This window comes from Podarcis liolepis, assembly GCF_965112155.1.
Source record: "Podarcis liolepis genome assembly, chromosome: 17".
NCBI classification, from domain to species: domain Eukaryota; kingdom Metazoa; phylum Chordata; class Lepidosauria; order Squamata; family Lacertidae; genus Podarcis; species Podarcis liolepis.
Window position 1 is genome coordinate 14,061,417 of NC_139571.1, and position 14,829 is coordinate 14,076,245.

A 14,829-nucleotide genomic window follows, 5' to 3' on the forward strand; every position below is an offset into this window, starting at 1 on the left:
GCTTTCAGCCTTTAGGAGTGAGCACTAGGCAGCCAGGTCACCAAACCCTGCTACCATTCAAAACAAAAGCAAGGGGAGCAAATAGTTCTTTAGGACAGAAAATCTAATTTGTTTGCAATAAACAGAGCGGACCCTGTCAATTCTGCCAAAGACAAACACAGCAGCAAAAACACTCTCTTTGCCATCTTCCATAAAGTCTAATAAGGGACACATTTCTGGGAACATGCCCACTGGGAAACTGTTGAGAGAGAGATTCACAGCACACTTTGAGTGAGATTTCTTTTTTTGCCCACTCATGGCTCTTAGAACAGAACCCTAAACCTGCATATATGGCGAAGGGTCTTTCAAGTGAAATACAGTGGTACCTTGGTTCTCAAACGCCTCGGTTCCCAAATGCCAAAAACCCAGAAGTGTTTTTGGTTTCTGAACGTTTTTCAGAAGCTGATCGGCTATTGTTTCTGGGGCGCCTGCACCAATCAGAAGCTGCGCCTTGCTTTTCGAACATTTCAGAAATCAAATGAACTTCCGGAACAGATTAAGTCAGATTAAGTTTGGTCCTTTTGTTTTTGCTATTTATTTTGCGTTTTTGTTTTTGAGGCCTTTTCGGTTCATTTGTTTTTGTGACTTTGTGGAACCCAGTTCAGCTACTTATTGACTGATTGTGCGACTGTGGAAATGGATAGAAGACCCCCAGCCAAACAATGACTATCATCAGTGCAGGTAAGAATTTTTTAAAAAAAATTTTTTTAGTCATCTACAATACTGTCTTATTTATTTTATAGTACAGTACATTGATCATTGCTTTCATTTTATGGATCAGTGGTCTCGTTAGATAGTAAAATCCATGTTAAATGGCTGTTTTGGGGGTTCTTTTTAAAAGTCTGGAACGGATTAATCCATTCTGCATTACTTTCTATGGGAAAGCCCGCCTTGGTTTTGGAACGCTTTGGTTTTGGAACAGACGTTGGGAACGGATTAAGTTTGAGAACCAAGGGACCACTGTACTTTCATTTCACAGGCACCTTCAAAATCCCTACCTCTCTCATTCTCCTCCACAAAGGTAAACTCTGCAGTCACAAAATCTTCCACCTTGACACCCACAGGTGGAATGTCCATGCCAAACAAAACCACCGGAAGCCTCCAGGTCTGCCTCAGAGCCACCAGGTAGCAGCCGCTGAGTTGGGCAGAAGTAGTTACGTAATAAGGCAGTACTAGCTTGTTACCTGTTTACTCCACCTTTCCTCTAAGGAGATCAGGGCAGCATTTATGACCTGCCCTTCCCATTAATCCTTAAGACAACCCTGTGAAATTGTGGAGGCTGGAATATAGGGAATAGGCGGTGTCCACATGTTACACCCAAAGCGTGTTCTCTCAAATCTTGGCCACCATAGTAGCTCAAGGGGTTGCTGGGAACTGTAACTCTGTGAGGGGTAAACTACAGTTCCCAGAATCCTCTGAGGGGTAGGGGGCTTTGGCTTTTAAGGTAGAGGGTGCCTGCAGCCTACATATAATACTCTAGGCACTGCACTCTAGGCACTGTGCTTTTTAAATAATTATTGGTTTTTTTAGACCAATTATCTCACTGAAAAATGTTCAGTGTTTTCCTTTCCCACGGAAAATTTTCCATCCCATAAGTGCATTATTAACAATTGCCGATTGCAAGTGCGGTATTAGGCAAGGCTGGCGGTTTCAAAGCTTTAATTAATGTTTTTCAGGGGATTATCTCCAGCAGATATACGAGAGAAGCATATTTCAGGTCAAACATCTATGGTGTACCGAGACAAAAACATTAACGGTGGGCAGTTTTTCTAGCCTGGTTTACTACAGACAAGTAAAATAAATGTGTTAAATGATATCTCTCATCAGGAAATGTTCCAATGCAAATCATGTTATGCAAAGGAACCCAGTTCAAAGTTCTCCTGAAAATCTGCAGCCCTAAAGGGGTTTCACAACAAAGTGCCATCTCACAATTCATTCACAGCCTGAACAACCGATGCATAAGTAAAGTAAAGGGACCCCTGACCATTAGGTCCAGTCGTGGCCGACTCTGGGGTTGCGGCGCTCATCTCACTTTATTGACTGAGGGAGCCGGCGTACAATTCCCAGGTCATGTGGCCAGCATGACTAAGCCGCTTCTGGCGAACCAGAGCAGCACACGGAAACGCCGTTTACCTTCCCGCCGGAGCGGTACCTATTCATCTATTTGCACTTTGATGTGCTTTCGAACTGCTAGGTTGGCAGGAGCAGGGACTGAGCAACGGGAGCTCACCCCGTCGCAGGGATTCAAACCACCGACCTTCTGATAGGCAAGTCCTAGGCTCTGTGGTTTAACCCACAGCGCCACCTGCGTCCAAACTGATGCATACCTTAACACACAAAAAAGTACAGTGGAGCCTGGGTTGTCGAACGCTTCAGAAGTCGAACGTTTCGGCTTTTGAACGTCGAAAACTGTAAGTAAATGCTTCCATTTTCAAATGCACCTTGGAAGTCAAACGGCTTCTCCATTTTTTCAATGGATTTTGCCGGCCGGCAATTGCGCCTCGGTTGTCAAATGTTTCGGAAGTCGGTCTTCCGAAATGAATTATGTTCGACAACCGAGGTTCCACTGTACAGATAACTAGGCTGTGACAAAAAACGTGAGAATAGAGAGGTGCTAGCATGATTCAGTTGTGCAGTTCACACATCACAGAACCATGATCTCACACAAAAGCTGTATATTTAAAAGCACAGGTGAGCAGGTTATTCCTGAATCCACTCCCTGTAAGAATAGGTGCCAACAAGCAATAGGTGCCAAGAAGCAAATGCACTTAATATGCAAAATGTACATGAGAAGATTTCATAAATGGGCAATTGATTTCCACACTTAATCTTCCTCTCCCACACAACATCTACTGATCATCAATTTCTCCTGATGATCTAGAGACCTAGAAAAGGAGAGACCAAGAACTCAAGGGCTACCCATTGAAGGGAGCAGAGAAACAAGACAGGTTGCTTATAGAAGAGTGTGAGGCAAGGAGAACGTCCATGGAACTTTGTACGATATAGAGGTCAAGGCAGCTGGAAGAGAAATGCAAAATTTCCTGAAATTCTGATGTCATGGGGAAAACAGGCTTTTTGGGGGGTTTCAGGAAAAACCCATAAATTGGGGGGAAGGGAATGAAAAGCATGCAATGTTTGTTTAGCTCCCTCTACAGCTCAAAAGTCACTGTTACTCGGGTAACATAGAATGGGTGTATAATCTGGTTTGCCATTAAATCACCATGTTTGGTTTATTTATTCAGTAAATAATTACAATTTCAGTTTCCTTTTATTTGTTATTTTAAATGTTACAAATGGAGCTATAAGGCACTGAACTGTTTTGCAGGTTTTTGAGGAGTAGGCAAACAATTACAAAAACGGGAGAAACCATGACCTTTGTAGCAAAAAATGAAAATTGCTATGCATTCTGTATGGATTGTGGAAAACTAAGTCCTACTTAGACCAGACCCATTGAAATTAATGAAGTCAAATTAGTCATGTCTATTAACTTCAGCTGGTCTGAGTAGGACTTGTGTTGACTCCCACCCAGTGTCTCCCTCAGTCCTCCAGTCAAGTAGACGTAAAACATTCATTTCCATAAAAAGAGCTGTGAAAAGAAGAGGGCAGAGAGCCAAAACTCAATTAATATTTCAGAAAGTAAGACTCGTTAAATGCCATGTGCTATCTGTTTCCGCTTCTTCTACATCTTCATATTTATCATCATATTTATCATGGCTTTCTAAAAACTGAAGGTTTGCCCGAATTGAAACAAACTTCTCTACCTTTTCCGATTTCATAGTCCAACATTTTTCAGTTTTTTTGGGAGGGGGAATTTGGATTCCCCCCCCCCCAGGCTATCACATCTCTGAGTCCTGGGGGTTTAGGGTGGTATCCAAATGTAATAAATAATTACGATGGTGATCTCCAAGTAGGAGAAGCTTGCTTTGAATATAGTGCATATTCACAGAGCTGATATCATCAGTGAGGAACCTCTAGACAATTTGTGGGGCAATGAGTTCATGCTTATTGCAGCAAAAGGAACAGAGACCAGGCTTTGTTCTGCTCCTCCAATGGACAGCCTCAGACGCCGCAATTAATTTTGCAACATATGTCATATGCTGGGAGGAACAAGAGAGAATGTGCCCCGTTACAGCATTCCCTGAAATGCACCTAGTCACCGTTTCCATCCTGCTTTATCTGCAAAACGTCAATATTGGGTCAATCTCATCCTCAGGTTAATTTTTAAATGACCTCCTAAAATGGGAACAAATGATGCAATGCAGAGAAACATAAAGGAAAGGAGGAAGGACACAGGTTGTATGTCCTAGGTAAAGGTAAAGGGACCCCTGACTGTTAGGTCTGTCGTGGCCGACTCTGGGGTTGCGGCGTTCATCTCGCTTTATTGGCCAAGGGAGCCGGCGTACAGCTTCCGGGTCATGTGGCCAACATGACTAAGCCGCTTCTGGCAAACCAGAGCAGCGCACGGAAATGCCGTTTACCTTCCCGCCGTTTACCTTCTACTTGCACTTTGATGTGTTTTCGAACTGCTAGGTTGGCAGGAGCAGGGGCCAAGCAACGGGAGCTCACCCGTCACGGGGATTCGAACCGCCGACCTTCTGATCGGCAAGTCTTAGGCTCTGTGGTTTAGACCACAGCGCCATCCGCATCCCTGTTCTATGCCCTACCCTACACCAAAGGCTCTTTGATTCTGCAGACTTCTATATGCAGGAAGGATGGAGGCAATTTTTGCAAATCCCCACCCTCTGTCTTCTGCAGTCCTGCATGCTGCATCCCATGGTACTCTGGAGAGCCTACCCTCTGGAGCAGATCACAGGGACAATGAGGATTGCTGGGGTGGGAATCAGCAAAAAATATGCCCCCTCCCCCTTCCAGTCTTGTAAGTTTCTGGAGGATCCAAGAGCCATCTCTGAATGAAAGGACAGCATTGGATACAACCAGAAGTTCAATGGTACATTCCTCCCCCAAGAGTCCTGGTAAATGTATTTCAGTCTCCCCCGCACACAGGAATATGGACATCAACCATACTTTTTGTTCTATAAGACGCACCAGACGATAAGATGCACCTAGTTTTGGGAGGAGGAAAACAAGTAAAAAATTATTCTGAACCCCAGAAGCCAATACAGCAAGAGGGATCGCTGTGCAGCGAAAGCAGCGATCCCTCTTGCTATGCTGGCTTCTGGGATAGCTGCGCAGCCTGCATTCACTCCATAAGACGCACACACACATTTCCCCTTACTTTTTAGGAGGTAAAAAGTGTGTATTATAGAGTGAAAAATACGGCAAGAGTTTTCACAACCAGAACAGCCTACAATGGGGTGTTAATAAAAGACTAACAGACTCCTGAGAGGAATGGGCAGGCAGGTGAAACAGAGGAGGGAATGGACCCTGCAAAGGGCCAAGTTGAAACCAAAGAAGGAAGTGTGCTAAAATGGAAGATTTTTACCAGGGGACTCCACAGAAAACCAGCTCTTCAGGAGTTGGGACTCTGGTAAAATTTCCATTCCCTGCAGCAATAGCTACAGCCATGAAAAAGAGGGATTGAGCAGGATGGGCATCACCATATGCAAGGACAGGAGGTACCTGGAAGTTTCCAGGTGTGCTGCACCTCCGTTGCCTTTGATACAATGGCTCTAGTACCTTAAGTGCCTCCCTTTTTTCCTCCTGGTGTAATTTGGGACTGCCCATGACAAAGCCCGCTTTATTCAGCCAGGGAACAGTAAGCAGGGAGGCGAGAGCAAAGTGTTGCCTGCAGAGAGGGAATGCGTAAGTGTGTTTGTAAGAGGGCGGGAAGCCTTGTCGTCGTCGTCCCCCCATCTGCCATCCATCTCTTCTGGACCAATCACGTCCCCATTCACAGCTGCTCTGTGCTTCCCGCGCCAGCCTGAATTCCTATTTCTACTCCTGTCTCTCTGCCTCCCCTGCCTCTGCCTCTTCCTGTGTATCCATCCTTCCCTTTTGCAGCACCTCACAAAGCACGCTGGAGTCCTGACTCCGGGCCTTCAAAGCACCTTACCCCAGGTGTCATTGTGACACCCACCTGCCAAATTTGCACAAGCAAGAGAGAGGGGTCATGCTGAGATGCGTCCAAGGGAAAGGGGGCAATTCGCAAGCCCCCAGCTGGCTCCAGCACACTCGCCGGCAGCCGGGCAATCTCTGGTCCTTGGCTCAGCATCAAACAGCGACTCACAGCTTCAGAAGCCTTCAGAAGCTTGAGCATGCTCTAATCAGCAGAGTGAATAACACGCAACACAAGTGGCGGGTAGAGGCGGTGTAAAGCGTATTTACAGGCATTTTATTCAGCATCAGGATGAAGGGAAAAACATGTCTTCTCCCCTTCGGGTCCAAGCAAAAGGCATAACCAAAAGCTATACACAAATGGAAGTTCCCAGCAAGCTGTGCTGTGCTGGAATGTAAACAGGCATGTGACACACAACAATCATGCCTGTTCCTTTTAAGGTGGAACGGAATATTCTAACAGGTCACACTGCTGCGATTCACGCCCAGTGTTGTCCTAACTATGACTGAGGACACAGACCTTCCTTGCAGGATGATAACAATTCCATTTTACAACCAGGCTGATCTGTGAGATGGATTGGGTTTTGTGACAATGTACATTTCCCATAGCAAATGTGTTGTGCATCTTCAAGTTAAAATACTTAAAAGGAAAAGGAAAAATAGATAATAGATAAGTAAAAAATAAATATTACTTTGAAGGAATCAGAAAAGGCTTGCAAATATCCACTCACATAAATCTCTGCTGCAGATAAGACACCCAGATGACTACTAAGATGAGGGATTTTTTTTAAAAAAATAAAAATTCCTTTTAGGGTATTCATCAGTCATAATGACTCATGTAGGTTTGTGGGGGAATGTGGTATATGAAAGCCTACATTGCAAACCTAAGTGTCAAATAAACAGGAGAACTGCATTTGAAGGCACAGAGATTTCTGAAACATCAGCATGAGAACAACTGTGAAAGCTAAGAACAACTTTGCTTATGGGAGGAACTTTTAAAATATAATCTAAATGCACATGAACTTCAAGTAGAAAGTGGTAAGGAAGCAAATAATTACATTAGCTCAGCTAGGATCTTTGGTCTGTTAATTTTATTTTGTGAGATGATACTGGATTAAAACGCAACTCAACTCAACTGCTGGGTTCAAAACATAACATCCTAAAGTTTATATGTTACTGAGCTTATGGAGACTTTCCAGGGATAGAGAAGGCAGCTTTAAAATAGCATACCCATCTAAGACAATATTCCACATCTTGTTTCAGTGTTTACTGTACAGTTGAGCTGAGCCCCCAGTTGCTTAAGACCTATGTTACTTCTAAGAAGTAAAGGTAAAGGGACCCCTGACTGTTAGGTCCAGTCACGGGGTTGCGGCGCTCATCTCGCTTTATTGGCCAAGGGAGCCGGCGTACAGCTTCCAGGTCATGTGGCCAGCATGACTAAGCCGCTTCTGGCAAACCAGAGTAGCGCACGGAAAAGCCGCTTACCTTCCCACCAGAGCGGTACCTATTCATCTACTTGCACTTTGACGTGCTTTCGAACTGCTAGGTTGGCAGGAGCAGGGACCGAGCAACGGGAGCTCACCCCGTCACGGGGATTTGAACCGCCGACCTTCTGATCAGCAAGTCCTAGGCTCTGTGGTTTAACCCACAGCCCCACCCAGAAGTATTTGCACCTAAAACACTGCCAAATGAAAGCTTCAATTCTCTACGTTTGCACCCCACAAAGTCACTTGCGTGGATCCAAAGGTGACCTGTTGGTAGTCAAGATAACTCCACAATTAATTGCTAGTTGCTATAGCAATGAGCTCATATGTTTGCTTTGATGCAACTTAATTGGTTTGGTTTGAAGGTACCCTTATCTGTGGGTCTGAGATACTGGGCTCTGAGCCCAGAGAGGGGAAAACAGCTGTGATGTGTTGGGCACCGGCCACTTGTGCTCCCATCTAGTTAGGGCAATGGGACATAGTCTGCTCCACTGTACGAAAAAATCATAAATTTGGGGATGGGTGCGGACAAACCACCTCCTTGCTGCGGTACCTGCTTGCAGCAGGCTTGCGCCTGTAGGAGCAAGGAGAACCAACGGGCTGTTTCGGCTGTAAGTCTATACTGATCTTTAATAAAGCATTAGAACTGACTATTCTCACATCTTTCACCTCCTGGGCTGGCACCGCGCAGATCTCAAACTCCTAGGACCTTTCCTCTGGCTCTGGGGCTGGGATGCAGCTCATAACATCACTGTACAGTGGACCCTCTGGATACAAATGTAATTCATTCCAGGGGTCCGTGCGCACCCTGAAAAATCCGTATCCAGAGGTGCCACTTCTGTGCACATGCGCAGCACGATAAAGTACTTCTGCACATGCGGCAAAACCCGGAAAAATACTTCCAGGTTTGCCGCTTTCGCAACCTGATGTTTACATTACTTGAGAGTAACGTAACCTGAGAGTCTACTGTACAATGAAGAAGTTCCGTCAGCAGCCAGGTGCCTACTCTTAGTTCCATTGCCATCCTGTACACATTTACTTGGGAGCAGTCTCAATGGACTCGGTTGGGGTATGACTCTTCTGCTTGTTCCAAAGAATTTCCACAGGATTTCGATAATTCACGGGCTGCATTCATATGTTCCATTCTGAACTATTGTTTTAGTGAGAGGTCAACAAGCCTGGCCTCTTCTCTCCCGCACGGCTGCAATAAGAAATCGGGAGCCTCCGCTTCTGCTTAATCTCTAAACAAGTAGAGCAACATTGAATGCTCAGTGCTTGGAAACACCAGTGGAAGCTGCCTGGGAAAGTTTACAGTCGTCATTCCAGCCCACAGAAAACTCACTCAGTGCATGAGTCAATTCTTTTTACTAGAGAGCCGAGAGTACAAAGAAAGTGGGAAGATTCTACAGCATTAAAATTTGGGGGATGCTTGAATTTTCCCAGGTGCTTTGAACAAGGGTATTTTGAAGTTTCACGGGCCAACATTCTTTTGCAGAACTATGCTGTAGAACAACCTTCACTTAGTCCTCATTTTCTTCATGTAATTCGTCACCACAAGAAGTGGAGCTACAGGGAACCAGGCAGAGGGCCTTTTCGGTAGTAGCACCCAACTTGTGGAACGCCCTCCTGTCAGATGTCAAAAAGACAAGTAACTATAGTATATAACTTTTAGAAGACATCTGAAGGCAGCCCCGTATAGGGAAGCTTTTTAACATGTAAAGTCTTATTGTGCTTCTATATGCAGTCGTACCTTGGTTTTCGAACAGCTTAGTTCTCCAACGTTTTGGCTCCCGAATGCCGCAAACCCAGAAGTGACTGTTCTGGTTTGCGAACTATTTTTGGAAGCCCAATGTCTGACGGGACATCCGATTGGCTGCAGGAGCTTCCTGCAGCCAATCAGAAGCCGCGCTTTGGTTTCCGAACGTTTTTGAAGTCAAACGGCCTTCCGGAATGGATTCCGTTTGACTTCCAAGGTACGACTGTATGTTGGAAGCCACCCAGAATAGATGGGGCAACCCAGTCAGTTGGGCGGGGTGCAAATAATAAAATCGTCATCATCATCACAATTCACCTCCCCAAATTTAAGATTAATACTACACCTTAATTAGGTAATCAGAATCTTGATGGGAATTGATCGTGCTCTTTAAAAGTCTGATAGCTTTCTAAACAAGCTGGACATTTCCAGCCTCTGTGGCTTAAAAAGATAAGATCAGCTGTATATTGATCAGGTTCACAGTGAGCTACAAAGCAAGATGCTTGCAACCATTGGGAAAGCGGAGTTAAAATGCAACCAAGACTGCAAAGTTAAATCTGAAGGCTGAAAACTAGTTGTATAACGTTGTGTCTCCACACAAATGGGGCTCTCTCACATGAGTACGAATATTGCCTTTGTGCTTATAGAGCACTCTCATTCCTTAGCTGGTTAAAAAAAAATCCACTGTGTACCTACAGTTTTCTGATGATGGTGAACAGCACTAGATATTATAGTATATGGTATCTTCAAACAATTTGACAGCCACTTCAGACCATCTTTCGAACAAGTTCTATATGGAGACAACAAACTAAAAGCGTGGATCACTTTCTTCTTTGTTGCTGAGTTTTCACGAAAGAGGCCCCAAACTATTTTCAAAAGGTGCCTTCTCAGCTCCATTTGGCAAATGATGCTATCAAGTTAATTAATACACCTACATGCTTTTGAAATTCTTGCAAGCAGGAGGGTGTGTCCTCTACAGCTGCTTTTCAGCATCTTTCCCAGGTTCCCAGAGAATGAAGAGAAGCAAGAAAGAGGGAAAGATATGAGGAGGAAAGACAACCGGGGGGAGTTATTAAAATAAGTGTGAAGCTGTAAACATAACTATGGAAGAATGAAGTGGGAAGACAATGGCTTTTACATTCTTTAGCATTTTCTTCATCTTGAAATGTGCCCCTCTGTGCCCTATGCAGACTTTTATATACCGTATTTTTCGCTCCATAAGACGCACTTTTTTCCTCCTAAAAAGTAAGCGGAAATGTTGAGTACGTCTTATGGAGCGAATGGCGCTGCGCAGAGAGGTAGAGCTGCGCAGCGCCCCTTCAGCGAAGCAGAAGGAGGAACGGAGCCCCTTCTGTCCTCGAAGCTGGAGGAGGAACAGAAGGGTCTCTTTCTGTTCCTTCTCCAGCTTCGCTGAGGGGGCGCTGCGCAGTTCTGCCTCTCTGCGCAGAACTGTGCAGCACCCCTTCAGCGATGCGCCTGTCATGCAAAGCCGGAGGAGGAACAGAAGGGTCTCTTTCTGTTCCTTCTCCAGCTTCGCTGAAGGGGCGCTATGCAGTTCTGCCTCTCTGCGCAGAACTGTGCAGCACCCCTTCAGCGATGCGCCTGTCATGCAAAGCCGGAGGAGGAACAGAAGGGTCTCTTTCTGTTCCTTCTCCAGCTTCGCTGAAGGGGCGCTGCGCCGTTCTCCCTCTCTGCGCAGAACTGTGCAGCACCCCTTCAGCGATGTGCCTGTCATGCAAAGCCGGAGGAGGAACAGAAGGGACTCCTTCTGTTCCTTCTCCAGCTTCATTGAAGGGGCGCTGCGCAGTTCTCCCTCTCAAGAGGCTTCTTCTGCCTTAGCCACGCGCAGCCTCTTCGGGCAGGGGGAGCCTTCATCCCGCTGCCCTGAAGAGGCTTGGTGCGGTTATCTCAGAAGCCAGAACAGCCACACGGTATCCCAGAAGCCAGATCCCTCTTGCTGTTCTGGCTTCTGGGATTCAGAATAACTTTTTCCTGTTTTCCTCCTCCCCAAACTAGGTGCGCCTTATGGTCTGGTGCATCTTTTGGAGCGAAAAATATGGTAATGCTTCTAGGTTTAAGAACCCAAGTTACCTTTTTTAAAAACAACAACCACCAATTTGTATTTATAAAGGTGATTTCTAAATGCCCCGTTCCAAGGCCTCTCCCCAATACGAACAGCACCTTGCCCCAACTTGCCCATATGTCTCCTCCTCCTCAGGGAATGGCAAGCTTTTCAAACAGGGAACAAACTGTTCAGTTTTCTTGGAAGGAAAAAGAAACCTAACTGACCAGGAGACACAGCTAGAAGTGACAGAAAATAATGCCTAGGCCCAGCACTTCTGTAGTCTCAAGTGTGCATGCCACTGGGAGCTTCTCTATAAACCTGCACCTCATAAAACAAAACCATAATTTCTGCAAGCCACATATTGCTGCAAGGCAGTGTAAAAGCTCCACTCCTAAATTGCTCCTTCCCAGCCTGTCACAACCATAGATGGTTTCAGCTAGGTCCCCATCGTCGTCTTCACCTCCCACCTTGTCTACAGACATCTTCCAACTGCAGTATCATGACCTAGGGCACTGTTTCTTCTACCATGAGCTCATGGAAGAGCTGCTTGCTCCTGCTTCCCCTGTATCCTCAAGGTTATTTCATGAAAAACCCTTTAACCTAGTCCCTCAGAAAGATACCCTATGATGCAGAATGTGGTGGCATAAATCTAGACTGTACCACTTGAGTCCAAAATTCGGTGCACCACAATTCAGCCTCCTGGACACTGAGGTCAGGCTCCGAAGGTCTTCTGGCGGTTCCCTCAAAGTGTCGGTGTTTAAAGCCCTAAATGGCCTCGGTCTGGTATACCTGAAGGAGCGTCTCCACCCCCATCGTTCAGCCTGGACACCGAGGTCCAGCGCCTTCTGGTGGCTCCCTCACTACAAGAAGTGAGGCGGGAACCAGGCAGAGGGCCTTCTCAGTGGTGGCGCCCACCCTGTGGAAAGCCTTCCCAGCAGATGTCAAGTAAATAAAGAACTATGCAACTTTTAGAAGACACCTGAAGGCAGCCCTGTATCGCAAACATTTATGTTTGGCGTTTTATTATTTTTAATATTTTGCTGGAAGCCACCCAGAGTGGTTGGGAAAATATAATATAACAACAACAACAATTTTGATGCCTTCCATCAGCTTTGGTTGGTGATGTACCTGCACCCCTATTTGGGAAGTGATAGCCTAAGTTCTGTCATCTATGCTCTGGTAAACTCTAGCTTAGATTACTGCAATGTGTTATATGTGGAGCTGTCTCTGGAGACAGTTCGAAAACTCCAGCCGGTGCAGAATTCAACAGCCAGGTTTGTCACTGGGGCAAGATGGTTTGAGTATATTACACCAATTCTGTCCTGGCTGAAGTGGCTGCTGGCTAGTTTCCGGGACCAATTCAAAGTGCTGGTTTTAACCTATAAAGCCTTTAACAGCCAAATGCCTGGTTATGGAGAAACATTTTCACTTTCTTTAATGTGGTATACCACAAGATGGAGCCAGTCCAAGAGGTAACTAAAGACCTTTGCAGCATCAAAATTGATTTGAGGAGAGGTGTACACGAGTTTTCAGGAGCAATCCGAATAAGCAAAAGAAAGCTTAACTGGCCACAAGATACTAAAACATTTATATTTAGATTTAACTCCACTTTAGAACACATCCAAAATTCAATTAGGATCATATCACACACAGCAAGAAGTGATATCAGATATTCCAAGCACATGCCATAAGTAGTCCAAGTAAACAGGTCCCCTCCTCCCTACCCCAAATAAGTCCACTTTGGAGATTCTTGCCCCTTTATTTAGGGCATCCATGAAGGTTCCAGCTGAATTCTGAATAGATGGTCCATTGTAGACCACATTACATGTGACACTGTCAGGATTAATTGAAATAAATCAAAATAAATCAAAATTGCATCACGCATTCAGATCTTTAAACAGATTACTGCTGCACCATCTACTCAAATTCAACTTACAAAATTTAAGGAAACTTTTAAGTGTATGCATGAGATGTGTCCGAAATCATTGCAAATCTTATAAAACTGACTTATTAACAGCATGTTCTTGTTTAGCTTACCTGCCTAATAAAGCGACTGCCGTTAATCCTGCCCCAAAGCAACGGCGACACAAACACACAACACAAACACACAACGTGCAAAGCACAGGGAACACAAGTGCCAGAATAAAAAATTAAAAACCTGCCTGCATATAGTCTTGCCGGCTAAAATAGAAGATCACACATAATGAAAAAGTCTACTCCCCAAACGTGTAATCGACGACTCATTGCTCACCACCATATGAAATTAGTTTCCAAACATCTGCAACCCCTCTAGAACCTACCGTTCGAAGGGCTACAACCGTCTCCATGAGCAGACACTCTTGACAACGGAATCGGTAAGCCAACGTTCTGGTCTTCGTCCCGATAGATTCAGAGCATGGAGAGGAAAAACCCTCCGCCTGTTTAGCTTGACTTTCTGCTCTTTGAATACAGGGCAATTAAGAAACCTGTTCCGATGCTCTCAACGCCCAGTTGTGGATTACGAGACCAGACTCCCTCACCCGGCACAGCAGAGAACCAATACCAGACGTGCCGGGGAGTCCAACGCTATTATGAAACGCTCATGATCTGAACAAACACACACACAAAAAACCAAGAATGACACGTTGGAACGGAGAGCTGAAGGGTGTATAATGCAAAGCAAGTCCCGACAGTGTCAGAAGAGCAAAACCCTAGTTAGCCTTTGGTTTGGGTGCTGTGCTTTTTAAAAAAGAAGTCACTCATAATGAGATACAGGGGGGCAATTTTATTTCTTTTATGCATTTGTTGTAAGAAATATCAGCGTATGTAACGTGGCTGCACATGCAGCAATATTGTTTACCACTTAAAACAGTGGAACAGCCTTACTGGTGTGTGAATTATTCAAAGCAGAGAGATCCGGTTTCATATGTCCCTGACCAATAAAGAAACACATTGCAGACAACACTCCGGCTGCACTACAAATCCATCCCCACAAATTCCATGCATAATCATTATCTCCCAAAGGGAAAAATTCCTTCTGTATTACGTAAAAAAATAGTTTCTCGGCCTTCTGAACAGAATGCCAAAATTGAAAGCAACTTCTGCCAAGCTAATAGCCCTAAAGGGTTTCCAGTTCCTTTTCAAACACCTCCTCTGACACAACCTGGTGCCCTGTACTGAAGTTCTATGGCTGACATGATTGGTTAACTGAAAGGAGACCGTAGGGTTAAAATCAATTTGGCCTTTTCCATTTGGTTTTATATGTTTTAACCTTATACCGCCAAAACACTGACACAGCTAGATGAACTTGTTATATATATTTGGGGTGCGTGTGTGGAAATCTATACTTAAAGGTAAAGGTAAAGGACCCCTGACCATTAGGTCCAGTTGTGGCAGACTCTGGGGTTGCGGCGCTCATCTCGCTTTACTGGCCGAGGGAGCCGGCATACAGCTTCCGGGTCATGTCGCCAGCATGGCTAAGCCGCTTCTGGCGA

General features: G+C 45.2%; 1 protein-coding gene and 1 long non-coding RNA gene across 6 annotated transcripts in view; one reads left to right on the forward strand and one right to left on the reverse strand.

Moving 5' to 3' along the window:
• Positions 1-14,829, reverse strand: part of KANK1 (KN motif and ankyrin repeat domains 1) — a 127,839-nt gene that overhangs the window by 38,326 nt on the left and 74,684 nt on the right. The window contains exon 1 of one of the 5 annotated variants that reach the window (XM_083483300.1): positions 13,657-13,813. The exons of the other annotated variants lie outside the window; for them this stretch is intronic. The gene's annotated coding sequence lies outside the window, so the exon portion shown is untranslated. Of the gene's footprint in view, positions 1-13,656; positions 13,814-14,829 lie in introns of those variants that run through there. 5 annotated transcript variants of the gene reach the window in all.
• LOC310697140 lies at positions 572-13,948 on the forward strand. Its single transcript, XR_014520958.1, has 3 exons — positions 572-720; positions 13,389-13,710; positions 13,808-13,948. It is a non-coding gene; the product is annotated as an uncharacterized lncRNA (long non-coding RNA).